The sequence below is a fragment of the Leuciscus leuciscus genome (assembly GCF_965113295.1).
Source record: "Leuciscus leuciscus genome assembly, chromosome: 15".
NCBI classification, from domain to species: Eukaryota; Metazoa; Chordata; class Actinopteri; order Cypriniformes; family Leuciscidae; genus Leuciscus; species Leuciscus leuciscus.
In genome coordinates this window covers 26,588,977-26,610,044 of record NC_138739.1, presented here as the reverse complement: position 1 = coordinate 26,610,044, position 21,068 = coordinate 26,588,977, and the positions used below count along the sequence as shown (strand labels likewise).

The 21,068-nt window shown below is 38.1% G+C and overlaps 1 long non-coding RNA gene across 2 annotated transcripts in view; it reads left to right on the top strand.

Annotated features, from left to right (window-relative positions):
* Window positions 1–21,068, top strand: part of LOC309475471 — a 63,232-nt gene that overhangs the window by 15,984 nt on the left and 26,180 nt on the right. The window lies entirely within an intron of this gene.

Genomic DNA, 21,068 nt, shown 5'->3' with positions numbered 1-21,068 from the left:
TATAGCCTCTCCCAAAATAGCTGCGCCCTCATTGGTGGAACAAAGGTTCTCACTGAATCACTTTGGACCAATTAGAGAGTAGCACTTCCTGTTCTGCGAAAGATGTTTCCTGTTGATAGCCAGGCGCCGAGGGACAAGACATTGCAAAGCTGGCCGTGTTTTGCTGACCTTTGTGAGGTCTGTAGAAACACAGTTGGTGATAGCAGTGTGCCGTGTGCAGGAACACATGGCTCCGTCAGCTGCGTGAGAGCCAATGTTTTGGTCCGAGTGTAAACACACGCGCTGATGAGGTGCCTTGACTGTAAGCACATGTGTCTACGCTGGCTTCCCGGTGGCTCGCTATGACACTAATGATACATCAAGGTCTTCTATTTGAGCTAGTAATGCATTAGCAAAGGATTACAAGGACTAAACAGTGTGTGGTTGTATACAATGGAGAGTTTGATTGGATTATTTGTTGAATCTTGATTCCCAAACTTGCTCATATTTTCCAAAGAGTCTCCCATTAAGGGTTGACAATGCAAGGTTAAAATGTGATGCTTTCATTCGTGATGTTTATGTAAAGTCGGTGCGTTAACATACTCAATTTATCACCAAGAAATTAAGAAGTGTTTGGAAGCTTAGGGTTGTTGATTACAAGGGTCTTCAAAAAGGATCGATTTCGAAATGGGTTTTCTAGTTTGACAGCACCAGACACCTGGCGTCCCTTTGGGTAGCGATCAACACTCAGCCGTTTTTTTTTTTTTTTTTTTTTTAAACCGAAAGCTTTTTCGAAGTCATCCAGAGCCAAGCACAAGACGTCCAGGATTCAGGAAACAGTGTAGTATCCTGAGACCGATTTCTTGTGGAAAATTCTCTGTTGTGAAAACATTGCATTTCCTTGTTCTTAAAACAGACAAAATGAATGGCTAAAGCCAACAATGCAACTTTCACAGCACTTTAAAAGGGAACTGCCACTTACAAAGTGCACTTCACACATTCTGAAATGCATGGTCAATTGTGTGGCGTTGTTCTCTGGATGTATTACGCAAGTTAGAGAATTTATTGCGACAAGCCTGTTGAACTGGTTATTAATATTGTAAACATTACAATGGTAACTGTCCCTAACGTTTATTTTTATTTTTAAGCCGATTATATTTGTCTAAATATAAACAATGATTGACAGTTCTGAGCTGCTGATTTAATTTTCATATTTCTGGCAACACTTTATTTTGATGGTCCCTTTTGAAAATTCTGTTGACTATAAGTAACTTTGTAACTACTGTCTGCTTAATATCTGCTAACTCTTTATTCTGATGGTCCTCCAACAGACATACTGACTATAAGTAACTTTGCAAGTACATGCAAACTTATTCTAACCCTACCAGTCTACTAATACTCTACTAACACTCTGAGAGTAGGTGCAACGTTACTTAAAGTCAACAGAATGTGGTAAAGGGACCATCAAAATAAAGTGAAACCCATATACCTTAAAAATTACTTTTAAATTGCATTTTTGTTTTTAGGAGAAAGCATGTCAATTTCAGCATCTGTTAACTGTTAAAGGATGATTATTTTTGGTGTTTTGGCATTGTATACCACAATGTACACTACATCATAATACTTGACATTGGCATTGATTACCTGTGTTTATACCATGACATTTAGTTCTTGATCCTGATTGACTGAGAAACACTGGAAGCTGTTGATTAATCTGAAAGTTTGCATTATAGTTTCATATCACTTTCCATAGCGGACTTTATGAGGATGGAGCGCGCACATAATTCATTTTCCATAATTCATCGGTCTGTCGTCCACACTTGTTTATCCAGGCTACGATGGCAAAAAAAAGAGAGACTTTTTTATTGATGTTAGTGATGATTCATTTATTTGTTGGGCTGTCGAAGGATTGAGAAATGTTTTTGTTTTGTTTCCAAAAGTGCACACACACACGTAGGCCTACATACTTTCACACACAACTATCACTTATATCCTAAGCATGCATGCAATGTCCTTGCGGCTTCAACAATAACTACGTGAATGCATAATAATTATGCAGCAGTTTGTGTGTTGTGTCAACTCTGTTGAGTTTTATTCTTCATGCATGATTTTGTTATTATTTTTTGTAATTATTTATATATATTTTAGATTGTACTTTCATGGATGTACAAGGTGTGTATGCATTTCGTATTATAGATGTAGCTTTTTGTACGTTGTAATAAGCGTTTTGCAGTCACACTAGCTCGTTCCATGTTACTTTCTGGTTAGTTTACCTGCAAATGAGGCGAATATGAATGAAATGCTCTCCTTTTTATTTCCAAGCCGCTGTTTGACATAGGATTGCGTGAAGCAATGACGTCCTTTCTTTGTGTGCCAAGAACTGTTCTGATATGAAGCCAAATTAGCGTTAGTCATTGAAGATGGCTGAGTATTCCCGAAAAAGCTACGTTAAGCACAATAGGCCTTCCTTTTTTTATCATGTTCACAGGAATCACACACAGAGGCCTTTTCTTTTTTCTCAAACAATGGCTGATTGGCTTGACGTTCTCACATTGTGTCAATGTTTGAGTGTGCATTGAACTCTGGCGGTGAGGTAATATCCTCAGCACAGCAGCACGTTTGATGTTTGCTGCATTGAAACCGAGTCTGAACATTGACATCATGGCTAACTTTGGCTTGCGGGACAATACTGGGTTTTCTAGAGAGCTTACGTGGTGTAATATCATATAATTGGTCGTAACTGTGGCATCCCAGTGCAAATTAACCTTTGATGGCACTAGTAAGTGACTGTACGCAAACCCACACCGCTACTAAAAGCGACAGATGGTAAGTGAAGTCTCTAAATAGGCCTTTGAGAGGGAAGGATTGCTATATGTAAACATACCTGTACTGTTGACCCACACTACATAAAGGCACTTTGGACGAGTACATGTGCCATAAAAGAGTCCTTTGTGTTAAAAACAAAAGCTTCAGAGTTTTTCTTGCACCTTTACCTACAGCTTTACAGTTATTTGGTAAGATTAATGACTGTAGGAATAAAGAGTTGTGTTTACCTTAGTTGTGTCCTGCTAAATGGCTAAAAAAACACTAGCGATCAAAAGTTTGAGGTTGGGGTTAGTATGATTTTTTTTTGTGTGTGTGTTTTCTAAAAGAAGTCTCTTATGCTCACCAAAGCTACGTTTATTTGATCAAACGGAATATTGTAAAATATTATTACCATTTAAAATAACTGTGTTTTGGATTATGATTTGGTGCTCAAGAAACATTTCTTACTATTGTCAATGTTGGAAACAGTTGCACTGCTTAATATTTTTGTGGAAACCATGATATCTTTTTTCAGGATTGCTCGAAGAATAGAAATGAAAAAACAGCATTTATTTGAAATGGAAAACTTTTGTAACATAAATGAATTTGCTGTCCCTAATGCACCCTTACTGAATAAAATTCATTTCTTAAAAAGAAACATTGACATTTCACAGCGTTGTGAGTCCATTTAGTCTGTTACATAACCTGTCTTGCATCTTTAGACCTCAAATAACCTAAACTAAATAAGACATACTGTAATGTGGCTTAGGACCGGTTTGGTGAATGCACCTCAAGAGTACAGGATCAGAATGTAGTAATTATTGTGTTGACAATTATTCTTAGAATTTTGGAGCATTGTTATTCAAACAGATTGTCCTGTCCCAAACGCTTACCATTGGTTTCTCAACTTCCTCTATTATGCAAAAAAAAAAAAAAAAAGCATCTTTCAACCTAAAGACACACTGTACTGTACATTAAGACAGGTTTGGAGAATGTAGTTCTAGGAATTCCATATAATCACAGCGTACAGGATCAGAATGTATCTGAGCCTTATGTTACTCTAAGCTAAGACCATATTGTAGGACTTTTATTCTCAAAATTTTGACGTTTTGGAGCATTGTCAGTCCAACGGATTGTACTGTGCCACTCTCATGCCAACACCATTTTCCGGTCTTAGCTTTTGCCCAAAACCCCTTCTTAAACCAACAAACAGAGCAGAATGCAATATCAATTAAAGACCAGAAAACCATTGGTTTTAAGCTACTTTTTGACCTTTATTCCTAAAAAAACATTGACATTTTACAACATGTCAGTCCATTTATCCTGTGAACATCTTGCATCTTTAGATCTCAAAAAAACTAGCCTTAATAGGACACACTGTACTGAACATTAGGGCAAGTTTGGTGAATACAGTTCCAGGCATCCCAGGTAATCACAGAGTATAGGATATGAAGGTATCAATTATTTTTACGAGTGTTTGTTCTCATTTTGCAGCATTGTCATTCCAGCAGATTAATTTGTCCCAAACCCTTGTCACTTTCTCCAATGTCTGTTCATTATTATTTATTGTTATTATTATTATTATCAATAATTTATTATTATTATTATTATTATTATAAAAAAAATAAAAAAAGAGTCTTAAACCAGCCTAAGATGGCTTTCGGTCTTTTTAAAACCAGCCAACCAGACCAGCTTGCAAGATCAACTACGAGTTGAAATTGATCTTAGGTGGTTTTAAGATACCTTTTGGATCTTTGTTTTCAAAAACGTTGACATTTTGCAGCATTGCCAGTCTGTTTAGCATGTGCTCGTCGCTATGTGATTATCTTGCATTTTTAACCCTTAAATAACCTAAAGACACACTGTACTGTACATTAGCACAGGTTTGGAGAATGTAGTTCTAAGAATTCTAGATAATTACAGGATCACAATGTACCTATTGTGATATTGGCCAATCCATGTTACTCTAGAGCTAAGGCCATCTTGTAGGACACTTATTTGGGAATGATTATTCTCAAAGATTTCCTCCAATATTTGTCCAATTATGTCAAACCTGTAACATCAAACATTTAGAAACAAACCAAACCTTAAAATAAATATCTTATTCTAAGTGTGAAGAATATTTAAATGATCTAAAGAACCTTTTTTCCACCATAAAAAACTTTTTGTGAAATGAATATTTAAGTTATATATATAGGCCTATATATATATATAAATAAATAAAAAAACTCAGATTGTGTTTGACTGAAAGAAGAAAGTCACATAGGATGGCTTGAGGGTGAGTAAATTATGGGATATTTAAAAATGTTGAAACCCCCCCGGCTTAAACCATCCTAAGATGTTAGTCTTAGCTTTTGCCCAAACCCCATTTAAAACCAGCAAACTAGACCAGACTTCATAAACTTTGACATTTTGCAGCGTCATCAGTCTGTTTAGCCTGTGCACATTGTCTATCCTGCGTCTTTAGACCTCAAATAACTTAACCTAACTAAAACACACTGTAGCCTACTCTACATTTGGACAGGTTTGATGAATGAAGTTCCAGGCATTCCAGTACATGTCTGCATACAGGATCAGAATGTATTTTGCAACCTTAAATAACCTAAAGACACACTGTACTGTACATTAGACTATACACAGTTTTGGAGAATGTAGTTCTATAAATTCCATGTAATCACAGAGTACATGATCACATATCCGTTCCAGAACAGATAGCAAGATCAACTAAGACCAGCATTGTACACTTACAAGCCTTTTTCGTTCCCCAACGAACCATTTTTTTCTTAATGTAAAGAATATTTGAATAATCTGAAGAAACTTGTCCACTATAAAGAAGCTTTTGCACAATGGAAAGTTTCCATGGACATTAAAGGTTCTTCATTGAACCATCAATGCCAATGAAGAACCTTTATTTTCAAGAACCTAAGTAGCTTTTAAGCTTAGTTTTGGACCTTTATTCTTTAAATCATTGACATTTTCCAGTCTCGTCAGTCTGATTAGCCTGTGCACATCATGTACATTGTGTCTTTAGACCTCAGATAACCTAACCTAAATAAGACCTACTGTACTGTACATTAGGACAGGTTTGGTGAATGCAGTGCCAAGAACTCTAGTTCATAGATCAGAATGTATCCTTGCTTTGAACTGTTTGTTCTAATAACGTGTAATTGTCTGATCTGTGTTATGTGCCTGCGGCGCTTGCTGCTACTCCATGTGAAGACACTCTGAGTTCCTTGAAAGAATGATGAAATTAAACTCAGAGGTATCTGGGTCAACTTGAACCTGAACGCGTTTTTGTTCTATTCTTGTATTAGTCCGATCACTACAGTATGACTTGAACGTGATTAAAGACCACGTCGCTCAATAAAACGATCAAAACTCAATCAATGCTGCCAAAGCCATATCGAGCTCTTAATATCTAACTTGCTGCATGGCAACCACGTGTTTGTTTGGGTTTTGATCTGAAGCACAATCAATAAGGGAAAGAAAGGAGAGATGGACTGCGAGCTTTGAGCCTGGAAATGTATTTCACCATCCCTGCCGCATTCCTTCGGATCGTTTGATGAGAACCACTCACTGGGAGAAAAAAAGGCTCTTACTTGCAAGTGTTTGCTGAATGAGTCATTTGCGGTGTAAGTACATATTTGTAAAAGGTCTCATAATGACAACAGTGCGAGTGACAGGCTGAACAGGAAGCCCAGCAGGAACCTTTGCACAAACAGAGCAGCCGTTTTTTTATATGCTGACCTGATGGCAGGAGGGAAATAAATAAAAATTTTTTTTTTTTTTTTTTTTTTTAAGTTTAAGGTATAAAATGCAGATATAACAACATATAAATAACATGGCAAAGTTCATATTTTCAAAATTTTCTGTAAATTAATTTTACTAATTGAAAGATAAAATTATCTTTTGTACCATTGCCCATAGTAGTACAGACCTGCTATATGGCAATGTTTGCCTATGTATAAATGTTTTTGTTTTTTTTATCCATCCTAATCCAATCCATCCATCCAAATCCAGTCCCTTCCATCTGTCAAAAAATAAAAATAAAAAATTATTAGATCCATTTTGTGTCAAAAAATAAAATGAGTAAATTAGAGCATAATATTACATTTAATATTTATATTTAATATTAAATAATTTTATTGACTTGACTGCACTGACACTATTGGTTCAGAACTGAGCTGGAAGATGACATCACTTTTTTTTTTTTCTGCAGAACTGCTTTATAGACAAAATTAACAAATTAAATAATATTTTACAACAGAACTAAATCAACACTGAAATGACTTCAGCGGAACAATGACACTGTTTTCTTTTCGAGCTGCTGTACAGCTGTTTGCATCGTTGAATCATTTCCTGTTATCACTGTAAAGCATTTCCACTCGGTCTCAGATTTTTAGATCCCAGTACAAGCTAGCATGCAAAGACAGATAGTTGTTCTCACTAACGCCTCGAAGTGAAAAACAACATTCCTTGCTGTCAAATGTCCCTGGGATTCATTGTCGCAAGTTTAGGAATAACTTATGTGCCTTGGAAATGGCATTTGGGGTCTTTGTGTTTAACCGAGACCGTTCAAACAGGTCTGAGCAACTGGCGGATGTGTGAAGGTCACCGTGAGGGTAGGAGCCTGATGGGCCGCACGTGTTTACCTACTCATCAACAACAAAAGGCAACCATTGCGAGCTTAACCGTGCATGCTAGTTTAATGGAGTATGCAAAGGATACACTTTTGTCTGGCTACAGCCGTCATCAACTGTAAACGCTGTTTTTGCCCTAAATTACAGTGTTATGCCTGTGCCAAGTCAACAATTTTGCTATGCAAAGTCTTTGAGGTATAGTTACAGGCCATAAAACGTAAGACGCAGCTAGTTTTATTGTGTTGGAGCCGAAACGCTTATTCCTTTTGCGCATTAACATGGACCCAGGGTGTGTTCGGACTGAATTTTTTTCCCCTCTAGTGAAACACACGTCTTTGTTTTATCTGACCCCCCCATCTCACGACTGTTTTCGTAGGTGGTTATATTTATAAGCACCCGGGGAAAGCCTTCTAAAAGCACTAATGGAATGAATGTGTTTTCATTGTCATAATACATCAGTAAATGGGCCATCCGTGTGCGCGGTGCCCACGTGTCAAGAGTGAGTAACCTGTTTTGACTCAAGTTGGGCACAGATAAAGTGATAGTAGATCAACTGAATGGGTGACGTAGGAGGTCTTATCACCTAGACGAATGTCTGGAGCGCATAGTAGTCGAATATTTATGGAAGAAGCATCCGCGGCTTGTCTTTGAGTGTCTCCGGAGTGCAACCCCGCAGTTAATCTTTGTTTAAGCCCCTGAACGAGTTTCAACCATCTACTTATAAAAAAAAAAACTTTGTCCCTGGCAGTTTATTAGTGCTTTTGGGAGCTGTGGAAAAACTGTGATGTACCTGTAAATTTGATAGCCCACAGGATGAAAAGAAAATTATTGGAAATTAGCCTAAAGTTGCAGTTAATTTTACCATAAAAGACTACTGTTAAGCATTTTATGGGGTTACGCTGTAAAATATGGCTCTCGGTTCTTCCAAGAGTTTGAATTCAAAGAACGTCGTACACTTGTGTTTGCTGTGTAAATAATTTAATGCTCTGTGAAACATTTTTAGATCCCCGAATGAGTGATTGAGCTGGATGTGGATTACGGTGTTGATATACGATACGGAGATGCAGTTGCAATTGCGTCTAACAAGGTTTGCATGGTGTGTAAGTCCAAGAGGAGAAGTCTAAATGCTTCACATTTAAACCTATTCCATTTCAAGTTCCAATGCTTTTAGATACTTTAGACCACCAGGACTTTACTAGATTTCCCCCCTCAGGCACACATGACAAGTCTTCAAATTCTGGTAAACCTCTTTGCTTTAATCATCCTACTACGCTTAACCGCACTTAAGGGTTTAACGTTCTGTAGAAACGCTCAGCCTTGAATGTTGCAGTTGGTGTTTTGATCTCAAGTATCGCTTCATAAAAAGAAATGCAGAAACTCGCGAAGAAGATTGATCTTCTTTCATCTGCTTGTTCTGACAATCTCATTGAGTTTCGTTAATAACGCCTTTTTCACACTCTGTCCATCGTGCGCCCCTGGTAGATTAAACGTGTAAATGTGTCAGGCCGTGTGTGTAAACAAGATTATTCAAATGTCAAAAAGAGATCCAACACCCTGTTAGATAGTGAGCTTGGTTTGTTTACCCTCCTTTGTTTGCCTTGGTCATTTAAGAAAGATATTGCATCGAGCAAATACGGCTCAACTAATTAGAGTTTCACGACCACTCGATGAAAAGTGTGTCAAGAAAGTTCACTGCATTGGCTGACTTTGAGTATTGAGAGAAGTATTTGTGCAAACTACATGCTATGTTGTTTAATTGAAAGGATTTTTCAGCATAAAATGAACTCATATCGTTCCAAACCTGTATGACTTACTTTCTTGTGTGGAACAGAAAAGAAAATATTTTGAAGAATGTTCCAGCTGCTCTTTTCCATGCAATTACAATGAATGGAGGCTGAGGCTTTAAAGCTCCAAGCATGCAAAAATATAATAAAATTGTCCACGTTTATAGTACTTTTATGCATACAATAAAGTACTAAAGCCAGACAATTGCTTTGTGTGAAATTTAAGATGTCGTCAATTAAAATTTTGGTGTGTTCATGAGAGAAGTAATGTCCAATTCTTGAATAAATCGTTTATGATTCCTTTATCCTTCGAACTAATTTGTTCTTTTGAGCCTTGAGTCTTTTCAATCTTTTCAATGTATCAATTTGATAGATACAGGTCACAAAATATTCTAAACGATTCACTTGATTTAGTTACAAAATGAGAATATTTGCAATATGGTGCATGAGTAATATGGATCACTTTAATGCTGCTTTTGCATCTTTTTTTAAGCTTAAAAATTTCTTTTTAGTTTTTATTTATTTAATTCCATGGAAAAGAGCAACTACTGCAATTCAAGGTATCTTAATTTCACAGAAGAAAGTAAGTCATACAGGTTTGGTCCGACATGCGAGTAAGTAAATGATGACAGAACTTTTAGGTGAGCTATCCCTTTAAAACGTACTTCAACGACAATCAAATCCAAGTCAAAAGAAGCGTGAGCTATAGGTATTTGTTGACTTTTCTTTTTCTCATCAGAGGTAATGCTTGTCATTTTGTTGTTTTCAGGCCTTCCTTTTCGCATTGTTGAACCTCTAATTTGTGAAGGTAAAGTTCAAAAGATCACCAAGTGCATAATCACGACTGTTATGTCTATCTCGAAGATGTTTTGTTCTCCAAACTGAGCGCTGAGCAAACATTTCCATTCAATTGATCTGTTGCGGTGCATTCTCTGTCAGTTCGACTTGTTACTTTCAGCCGCAACTTTGGTGGGCTCCTGAAGCGCACGCACACATGCAAACACACACACCGTCCTCTGTTTCTCTTTCAAGTCAGGTGTAGACGCATAATTATGTGCTTCATTCAGGCCTTTAATACAGGCCCAATTTTCAGAGTTGAAATGGACGTTCAGAAGCTGTTAGTGTTTTTACCGTTTGCATCTGCAAGGGGGGTTGAAAAAGCGACTTGACCCGAGGTAAAACAGACAGTCATCTGACAGGAACAAAGACCAGGTAGACAATATGCCATGATTGGATGACTTTTGTCAAGTATTTTGAATAGTGTGCAATCTTTCAGCAGATTTACAGTCCAATAAAAATAGATGTGTTGAATACATATTCTTAAATAACCACAAAAAGGTGAAAAAATGCAGAAAAGTGCAGATGCAAATCTGTCAGTCATCGTAGTCTTGGTCTCTCATGTCTCTCATGAAGTCTCCATCAAGTCTCTCATGAAGTGCTGTTGAGTAACTTTGGATTTTTACACAATGTTACTGATATTGTTTTAATGCAAGTTGGATTTCATAAGGATAATGCATTCAGACAAGATCGACGTCAGTCATGCATATAGGTATTTTAACTCCAAGCATTTGTCGATTTGTCTTAAAATCTAGTTTCTAAATCTCCTGCTAATACTATGCTTTCAATAAACCTTAGTATTCATCCATGAATCTGGTATTTTGATGGTTTGGGTGAACACATATCAGGCTTCAATATTTTCTGACCAACATACTGTAAAAAAAAAAAAAAAGAAGCATATACTTAGCTAAGAAACATTATTTGTTTTGCCTTGATTTTAGTTGTTTCTCAGCCATTCTTTCTTTTGTTAGGGAGTTCTCATGTAGCAGTAAAAGAAAACTCCAGGATTATGAATGTGACAGAAACACTGCTGGAAGGGGTTGAGTTTCATGGGAATGAGGACAACTAAGGCGCCTGACCCAGTACACAAAATCTTAGTTATTTTGTTTTAATAGTTTGGTTTAACCGTTTTGGTTTAACCAAATTAGTTTGTGTTTATAAAAAATGACATGCCTTAAAATGCATGCTTCCACCTTCAGGAACTGTCAACATTCTTCTAATAAAACAGAAGTTTTAAGTAAAATAAGCTAATATTTTACAGCCTGTTATGTTGCTAATAACCACATAACTTGTTCTTTCAGTGTTTTGAACGCCGGCCCAGATGCAGAGATCCTGTAATAATCATATTGACTGAAAATTTACCCTGAGGGGAAGTTTAGTTGCATGGGAACACAGTGATCCCATGCACAACGTGACCCTGGTTTGGTCTCGAATGAACATCGGAGAAAGTACACTGGGGTTGTTAAGAATAAAAAACAAACTTATACGGTTAAATCAATTAGCAATTACAGTTGGGGAAATGGGCACTGAAAGCACATTCAGAGGCATCAAAGACATCTCAGCAATAGCGCAAAGTTCAAACACCTGTCTTTGAGCATTTGTGCAAGGGTGTACATGTAGTAAAATTGTGTAATTATGACTATTATCATTTGTAATCGCACATAAAAGAGCATTGGTTTTGTGATATTAGTAGAACAGGGGCTGAAGGTGCTAAAACTACAAGTCAGAGTTTCCTTTTCATGTGGTCAGTAGTGGTTGTTATACCTTTTGAGTGCCTTGATAACTGTGGGAAACATGTTACAAGAGATGAAAATGATGTTAGCTAGCGTGTGAAAACCTCCTTTTCTTGCCGGTCCAACAATCTGCGCCAACTATATTTGCATATACATGAGCGACTTCCTTTAGCATAGCATTAAGGTCTGCTGATCGATCATGAGGCCCCGTTTGCTCCACAATGTGGTTATGATTAGCAAGATCAGTGACAGAACCTGGGGGTCGGTATCTACCTTGGAGCCTCTCCTGATGCCCACCTGCACTCACAAGGCAATGTTTTGCTGATGGGGAAGAAAAATTCCCCAAGCTTCTCCATTTCTGCCCCTGTAGATCTTGGCCCGTCAGCGGCTAGGGTGAGCAGGATTTGAATGCTAATGCTAAGGCCTGGGGAGAACAGAGAAGGAGATGGGTTATTGTTGCATGTTCAGGTTAAGACAATAAACTGAAGAAAGACGAGAGAGCAGGCAGCGCATTCCTGCTGCTGTAAGCTCCGGCAGTTTCCCACAGGCTCCCACTGAAAACCTGCGGAGGGGAAAATATTTAGCTTGGAGGTTCACACGGCAGCAAAGGCAGGCCAAGCTAAACCGCACGTATGATGACTACGGTTGGGAAGGTGGAGGCGGAGACGCCGACAGACGGTTGCTACGGTACGCGAGAGAGTCTGGAGCCTGACCTGACATTCCGGCCGCACTGTCAGCATGTAGACTGGAGTAACTTAATAAGGTACGGTGAAACTCTAGTAAGCCGGTTTTCCACACAAAAATGGCCAAAAAGTTGACCAGAATTGAGTTGTTACAGGAAAATGAAGGTCAGGAGGGTGAATCACAGGAGTTTGGGTATTTGGTTTTGGTTGATTTCCCTGTACACGTTGACAGCTGTTTCACAAGGTTTTAGCTACTGTGCACTCAGAAGAAAATTGCAAAAATGTTACTTGTACCTGCAGTGACCTTTTAAACACATCTTTGCGCCTTATTTACCCCTAAAGAATTCATAGTAGTACCTTAAGTAGAGATGCATGATATATCAGCCACCATATCGGCATCGGCTGATATATGTTCATTTTTGATGTTATCGTTATCGGCCCAATAAAATAATTTGGCAGATATATTAAAGGGTAACTAAACCCTAAACCAACTTTTTTTAGTTAATGATCTGTAAGAATGGGGCTTTATTAGTTCTGTTCATTGATTCGAGTAACTTTTTAGACATTTGGGTATAAAGTGTTTTAATTTTACAATATATGGTGTAAAAACGTCTGAGTGCTGCCCTCTTCAGGTTGAACGGTGGCTACTGCAGTTGAATTTTCCTATTGGATGTTTACGGTACTGCGTGACGTAAGCGGTACTACGTGACGTAAGCAGGTTCCAGCTCACCACGCCCTTGGCGGTATAAAAACCATCTTCTTTCGTCAAAACCACTGTAGCGAGTCAGGAGTTGGAATTGCGAGTATTGAAAACGATCAGGATAGAGTAGAAATGGGCTTCTCCACACTGGCACTGCGCGCTGAAAAGCGACGCAGTGCCAAACGCTGCTCCTCCTGCATGGACTCCACCACCGCAGCGGCGTCTTGATGTGAGTGATCACATATATTTAAATCACAATTTATGGTTAGGCTAAAGTTAATCCTCTGGGGTCGACAAACGCGTCAGCGCATTTTGCTGGATTTTTTCACATAGCGGCAAAATATGAATATGCCTACAGAGAGCGCACGCCATTGACATCAACTCGATAAAACTCATCAGATGCATGTACTTTACATCGTCTTGCGACCCTGTGAGGAAGTATTTATTTTCACTCAGACACTGGCCCCATTCTCCCTTGCGCGGCTGCTTCGCTAGCATCGTCGGATGGTGATCGCAATGCGGGAGTTAAGACCGCAGTTTGAGCCAGCGGCTCGAATTGATATGGATCTGGCCCTGTGTCCACAAACAATCCACCCTCCTCCACTTCAGGTGAAGGTGTGGGAGAAAAGTCCTCGACTTCAAATGACAGCTCTGTTGCAAAGCTACTTGCGTCACTCCAGTCACTCTCCATTTTAGAGTCTGACAGCAGCTGTCAATTAATCCGTCACTGCGGGTCTCAGGTGCACGCCCTCTATCTCTTCCAGCATTTTTCAAATATTGCCAGTGGGTGGAGTCAGGCTCTGACCAGGGGTTTAGTTACCCTTTAAAGCCGATAAATAATGGATTATTTCCTTCAGCTGAGACACTTCAGATATGCAGCCATAATGGTTTTGAATTGCTTGAAATATGATTGGAATAACTTTAGTTATTATGTGGAATAACATGTGCAGCGCAAGTCTGTCATATAGGCTACATAAAATTATAATGAGAAGAACATTATAATTGTGTGTTTGGAACATGGATTTTAATGGTGAGACTTGTTTGTGGATTTAGATTTATCGGCCAATATATCGGTTATCGGCTTTCAAATATAAAGAATTATCGGTATTGGGCAAAATTTTCATATCGGTGCATCCCTAACCTTAAGGATTCGTATTAGTATCCTAAGGTGCTAATGTGCACCTTTTAGGGCCCAAAAGTTTGTCACTGGGGCAGTAAAGAAATAACTTTATTTACCCTTAAAAGTGTCATAGTAGTACCTTAGAGGTGGTATATATTACTATACACCTTTTAGGGGTACAACATCTGTTCACTTAAAAAGGTACCCTATTTACCCCTAAGAGATTTATAGTAGTACTTTAAGGGTACGTATTACTACTCTAAGGTACTGAAATGCACTTTTTAGGAGTAGATGAGGTACAAAGGTTTCCTTTTAAGGGTACTGCCTCAGTGACAAGCTGTTGTACTCCTAAAGGCACAATTTTTTTGAGAGTGTAAGGGACGAAAATAGGTTGAGTCAATTGGACATTCTTTTATAGAGTCAACCGGTTCAACGCTCCAGTTCTGGTCCATTGTATTTCAAGAACCTCAGCTACTGGCTTGTCTTTAGTGCATGGAGCCTCATCAAATCTTCCTGAGATTTGGAGGAGAAATGATTTGTAAGGGAACTGTAAAACATTGTGAAAGCTTGTTGACGGTCAGGTGCGGGGTCGCCGGAGTCTACGATCCATGACTCCCCCTTAACCTTGGCAGATAAATTAGGTTTATGTGAACCCGGGGTTCTTCAAAGAATCCTAATGGAGATTAGCAAGCAAGAGTCTGACCTGGTTAATTACCCCTGCAACTACTGCAGGTATAAATGCAACCCCCCTTTTCTTTTTGTCCACCCCCGACGCATTGATAACATCTCCCTCCGTCATGGACCTTCAGACTAGCTTTAACATTGTACTGCTTCCCTAAAGAAGGCATTCAGACAGGCTGGAGACAGCGCTCACTAAAAATGCCTCTGTAGAGCTGAAGCCTTCTTTTATTAAGCTAATTAGACCTTGTGGAATAAGGAGGCTGGTGGAAAGTGCACCCAGCTGCTAATAAAATCAGCGCCCTGACATCTTTAAACACCCAAATGCTATGTGTTTATCCTTTTTCTTTAATTTATACACTACAAGAAGGGATGCAGAAAGGATTTAGCATTTGAAAATAAGCCAATTGCAGATTGTCGCAACCAGTCTAAAAGTGCAACCCTATGCAAGACTGTTTGTTCAACCAAAGGCATAAATAAATAAAAAATCCCCATTATTTTGAAAACCTATACTGGACAACTTTTCTTTTGAATATTGTTTTTGAATATCAGCCACTCTGCTTTCTAGATCAAGCACTAGCAACATCCACTGGAGAATAATTTAAAATAAGGCCAAGAATGTGCACTGAGAAAGTAAATGGAGAACAATTTGATTTTACTTTATGTTGATAATCCAGATTATCACTATAAAAATGATCAACACTTTTTGATTTCCCCTCCAGCCTAGTTTTTCACTGACTGTTCTCTACTTCTCCCTGTTCCATTCTTTGGATTCATTCTTCCAAGCAGAAGAGTTGCTGAGAGTGCAAGGTCTGTATTCTTTATCATCCTTCTTATTTTCCCCTCTCGGTGTTAAGGAAAAACATTTGGGAATGTTTGAGACTGTCCATTTTAGAGTGTAACTGAGGACTCTTCTTAAATCTGTCAGCATCTAATTTCAGGCATGAGACCCCAATTAAACCCTGTGCCAAAACATTTACTGCATACGGCACAAGCACCTGCTGATTATTAATATGTCCAGTTGTATATCAGAGGATGTGTGTCTGAGGAATTCATTCCCTGTGGACTTCAGGAGCAGACAGGTGCTTCACAGCTGCAACAATGGAATTCCAATTGCTCTGACAAAAGAACTTATTTAGATCACAGACGAATGGAATCGCTGCTTTTAGTTCTGACCTACTCAGCTTAAAATTTACACCCCATGATTCCCATGTAGCTCTAAAGGAATCCCATTGTTTTCTGCCGTAAGAGATTTGAATAGACCTTTCTTCGGGACCAAGCTCTTGGCCGTTTTCCCAAACCCATTGTTGTGTGTTTTACATTTGATGTTTCTTCATGTCATCTTGGATTTCAATTTGGAGTTGAAGTCATGTTAAAGAAAAAAATCAGCATTTGACTTAGAAATGAATGAAATATTCCATTAATTTCAATAAAGCTCTAGTGATGGGACCTGAAACAGCATGCAGAGCTCAAGTGTGGCTGAACGTGACGGGTGTGAGGCCTGAATCCATTACGACAACTTTCCTGCTGTTGACGCTTGTTTGCTGGCAGTCAACACTGAAGTGTTTTGGCAGTCTGATGGTCTCAGGTTGCACTTATTTTCTGTGTGAGGTCTACAGATGGTTTTGAAACGTTGCCCGAATCCTCCCCCGTTGAAAAGCAGCGATATTATTTCGGCGAAGCACAATTCATCCCATTCCTTACGTCTAGAGATGTTGCATCAGTGTCTCTTTGGGATTGCCTAGCTTTGCAAACCTCATTGCAAAAGATTTAATGAGAAGGATTTAGTCAACCTCAAACGATGGAGTTGAATTTTCCTATATTGTTTATGGAAAACAATTGTCTTGACATGTTTGAGTCATCCAAGTGATGTACACAGGATTGTATTATTGTTTCATGTTACGCAAGTAATGCAATGCGATGAATTTGAGCAATTAGTTTGAAGTAATTGGTTTAAAAGTTTAATTTGTGAGTCATGTGAGATATTTGTCATATTTAAACCAAATTATGTTTTACTCAGTGTGGCTGTTCTTATAGTCCAAGTGCCTTTGTTATATAACTATTGATCCATGTACAGATCTTTTCGACTAATATCTTTCTCATACCCTGCGGATGCTTTACGTGAATGCTAATAAACATTTCCTTGGAGATCAGGCAGGTAGTATTTTAAGAGCAAAAATTACCTGGTTTTGATTTAACGGATATGGATGTTGTGTAAGTGTATAAGGCCTAAAATATTACATCATAAAAAATGTATTAAATAAAATATTACAAATGAAATATAATTCTAAAAATGTACATTTAAAAATGATTGAAAACAATTACATTTAAATCATAAAAAATTTATTCAATTTGACATTGAAATTAATGTTATAATTTAATATATATAATTTAATGTTTTATCAAACTAAAATGGAAAGCATAAATGTATTGATAAATGTAATATGCATGAATGCATTTTTATATTTTTATTTTAACTGTACTACAGTATATAGTATTAATTTATATTACATCAGTTGTATATTTTCATATTGTATAATTCTATTTTTAATTTTAAATAATTTTTGGGGATTATTTAATTTAATTCTAAATTATATTTTATTAATTTTATTTTTGAGTTGAAAATGTATTTGTGAGCTAGATTTAAAGATAAACATTTGAGGGAAGTATGACAAAATTGAAAGGGATAGTTCACCCAAAACTGTCATCATTTACTCACCCTCAAGTTGTTCCAAACCTGTATTAAGTTTCTTTCTTCTGTTGAACACAAAATAAGTTATTTTGAAGAATGTTGGTAACCATACATTTGATGGCTAGTGAACTGTCAACTGTTAGTGTTAGATTACCAACATTACCAACTCTTTTGTATTTACAGCATGAAGGTAAGATCTTACAGATTTATGAATGAACCTCTCGTTTTTAAATCTTCTAGTTATACTGACATTTGTTATGACATCCACTTCAAACATTATAATATCCATGATAACCTCAGTTAACTCTACAATAAGTAAATCAAATTCACTAGCTAATTCTTCGACAGTGATGCCATAGAAATATACAGAGCTACCGCAAAATTTGAAAGTCAAAGACAAATCTAAAGATAGATGCGTGCTTGTTTCTCTGGGTCATAAGGTCTATAGCATTCAAACAACATTTTTAGCATAGAGTAATTAACCTCAGCAAATTCCTTATTTGGCTGATAACTTCAACTTCAAGTTCTTTACTATTTCCGTTCAGCTTCCCACAGCTGTAGGATGGCGTGTCTAGTCCTGACTCATCTTTTGATGAGACTCTGATTTCCTGGCTATCATGGCCTACAGGAAATTCGGTCTCTGCTCAGTCCATAGTAAGTGGCGGCCATTTCCTCCCATCCACAGCTTGGCCTCGGGGTCTTGGAGAGCCAATGGGCCGTCACCACAGGATATGTGTAATCAGCTGATAGGGGACCATCAGAAGGTTTGGGCATGGAGGATAGATGGGACATCTGTCCCTGGCACCCTCAAACCCAAACAAATGTCACCGGAAATGAACACTGATGACAGTCGTTGAGTTGGATCATGCGAAGGGAAAATGAAAGTTTTACAGCCGCTCATGTAGCAGTTCAAGGTGAGCCACCGAGTTATTTTTATCTACATTTCCAAGTTAAAAGGAAAAAACTCAATCGACAACACTTGTGGCATTAATGTTGATTACCACAAAAATTAATTTCCACTTTTTCTTTAAAAAAAATAAACTGGTTTACAGTGAGACACTTACACTTAAACATTAAAATACTCACTGATTCAATAGTGTAGCCACAAAATGTTAACAATATGAGTGTTAAAATGATTTTATTGTTAAAAATGTGAATTTATATCAAGTTTTAAAATGTTGTCAACATGACGACACTGTAAACCCCAAAACACTTGTAAACATTATGATGTAAACAGCTTTAAAGCTCACCAAATGCTGTCAACTGAGATTAACTTGTATTGAAATATTCCTTTAAATGACAATTATTTGCTCATTCATAAGTAATTTCAACATTTTACAAGAAACCGCCATTAGTACCTACAGTTTCTTTGTAATTATTTGTGAAATTTACTAGCAATTTTGAGTTGAAGTAAATCCTACCTACACAATTTTTTTCTCTTCAGTGAACGTGCTATTAATTACCATCATGAAACATATAGCACACATTTCCCCTTCAGCTCCTTTCTTATAATCTCGGGTGCTTTGGTCGGATGGGAAAACAAGCTTGTTTCATGGTTGCCACGGAGAGAGGGGCCCAAAACAGAGGAGATGTGATTCGATACACGTTTTATTTTCTCCCTCCTCAACAGGGGCGCGCTTTCGAGCGGACGTCTTGCGAAGGACAGGCGTGTCCGTGACTCTCTTCCAGGGTATTTTCCAGCCGCCATGTTAACTTGGCCTGACGACAGCAGAGTCGACAGCAAATGAATTTAGAGCTTGTTACGGGCCAGCAATAATCACTGGCATGTTCGGATTTCTGTCTCTCGAACCGCAGAGAAAACACTCCGGCTGATCAAGAAAGAAAACAGGGAGAGGATTCCCGCCTGACGGACGTCAGCGATGGCGTAACCTTGGCGCGCGTCTTTGTGCATGCGGAGTGTCGTCAAGATGACTGAGGCTCATTTGGAGACGCTCCAGGCCTGGCCCAGAGCTCCAAACTGGTGTACAAGCTGGTGGAGAACGCGGGAATGTGTTTGGATGGCGACCACACCAGAGGGTTGCCAAAGTCCACCTGCAGGTTGTCCTAGTGGTCTTTAGGGCGCAGCGGGACAATAGGCCGCCCCCCCCCGTCAGCGAGAAACCGCTGATCTAGTCCAATGGGGGTCACCACAGTCAGCCGAATGCCGTAATGAAGCCCATATGTGCACGCCACAAGCATCTTGATCAAATTGGCAGCCGTCCCTATATTCTTTCTCTCTGGCTTTCTCTTCTTCCCCCTTTCTGTTAGGCTGCTGAGAGCAATCTTTCCCCCACCTTTCCAATGCAGCAAGAGTCCTCTCAGAAAAGACATCACTTCCTGTCTCATCTCACAGAGGTCTTAGGAGCACCGTTTTCAACTAAAACGAGAAACTTTTTGTGCGTTTTGGCCCTTCATTTACACGACAACAGCGTTTTGGGGCCTGAAAACGTGAACTTTTGAAATCAAGTTTCAAAGTGCAAGTTTTTGCAAATATACCGGTAACGTCTCCATTACCAAAAAGCGAATTTGTGAAAACAGTGACATCATGCGCATGTCTATTAAGTGTTCAGTCTATAGTTTCTTTACAAAGTGACATAGCCAACTACTGGCCTGGCATGAATAATACAGATCAGTGTGAATGGGGATCATTTTGACAACGTTGTCGTCTGTGCGCAAAATAGAAAAGGAATATTTTTTTTTTTTTTACATCGTTGTTGTGTAAACATACCAAGAGTCAATGACAAATAATAGTGTTCATGATAAAGAAAACTCTAAGAAACTTCTCAGAAGTATGATTTTGAAAAACATTTAAATCATTTTCCAGGAAAGTGTCATTTTAAAAATGTCATGTAGTGTAACCAAGAAAAAAAGGAACAACATATTAATCATTATTTTCGAAAGTAAATTTACATGTATTACATTATTTTAATACATTTCGGTTTTTTTTATAACAATTATAATGAATTATTAATTCATAAAAATCTAAACTTTTTGGGGAGTCAAACCACATGACATTTTACAACCAGAACTTCTCATAAAAAGGTCAAATTATATATATTTTTTACTTTTTGACCTTGACACACAGTCATGAGGGTCTGCTGGGGTCCTCTCTATGATGTCACTTCCTGTTTTACTTTGTTTTTTGTTTTCTACATGTTTCTGCATCACATGGCTTTGATTTGCTGGACTTTGTTTAGAAAGAGAGAGAGAGAGAGAGAGAGAGAGAGATTTGGACATCTATTTTTAAAATAAATTATATGTAGGTATTATTTAAGCAAATAGATTTGGACAAATATAATTGTCATGTTATTTTTGTCCCATCATCCCAAAACATACGAAAGGAACTGCAACTTTTGTCATTTTGTATCCTAACTAAGCAGATTTCCATAGCCTTCAATAGCTTCAAATCCCAATCCA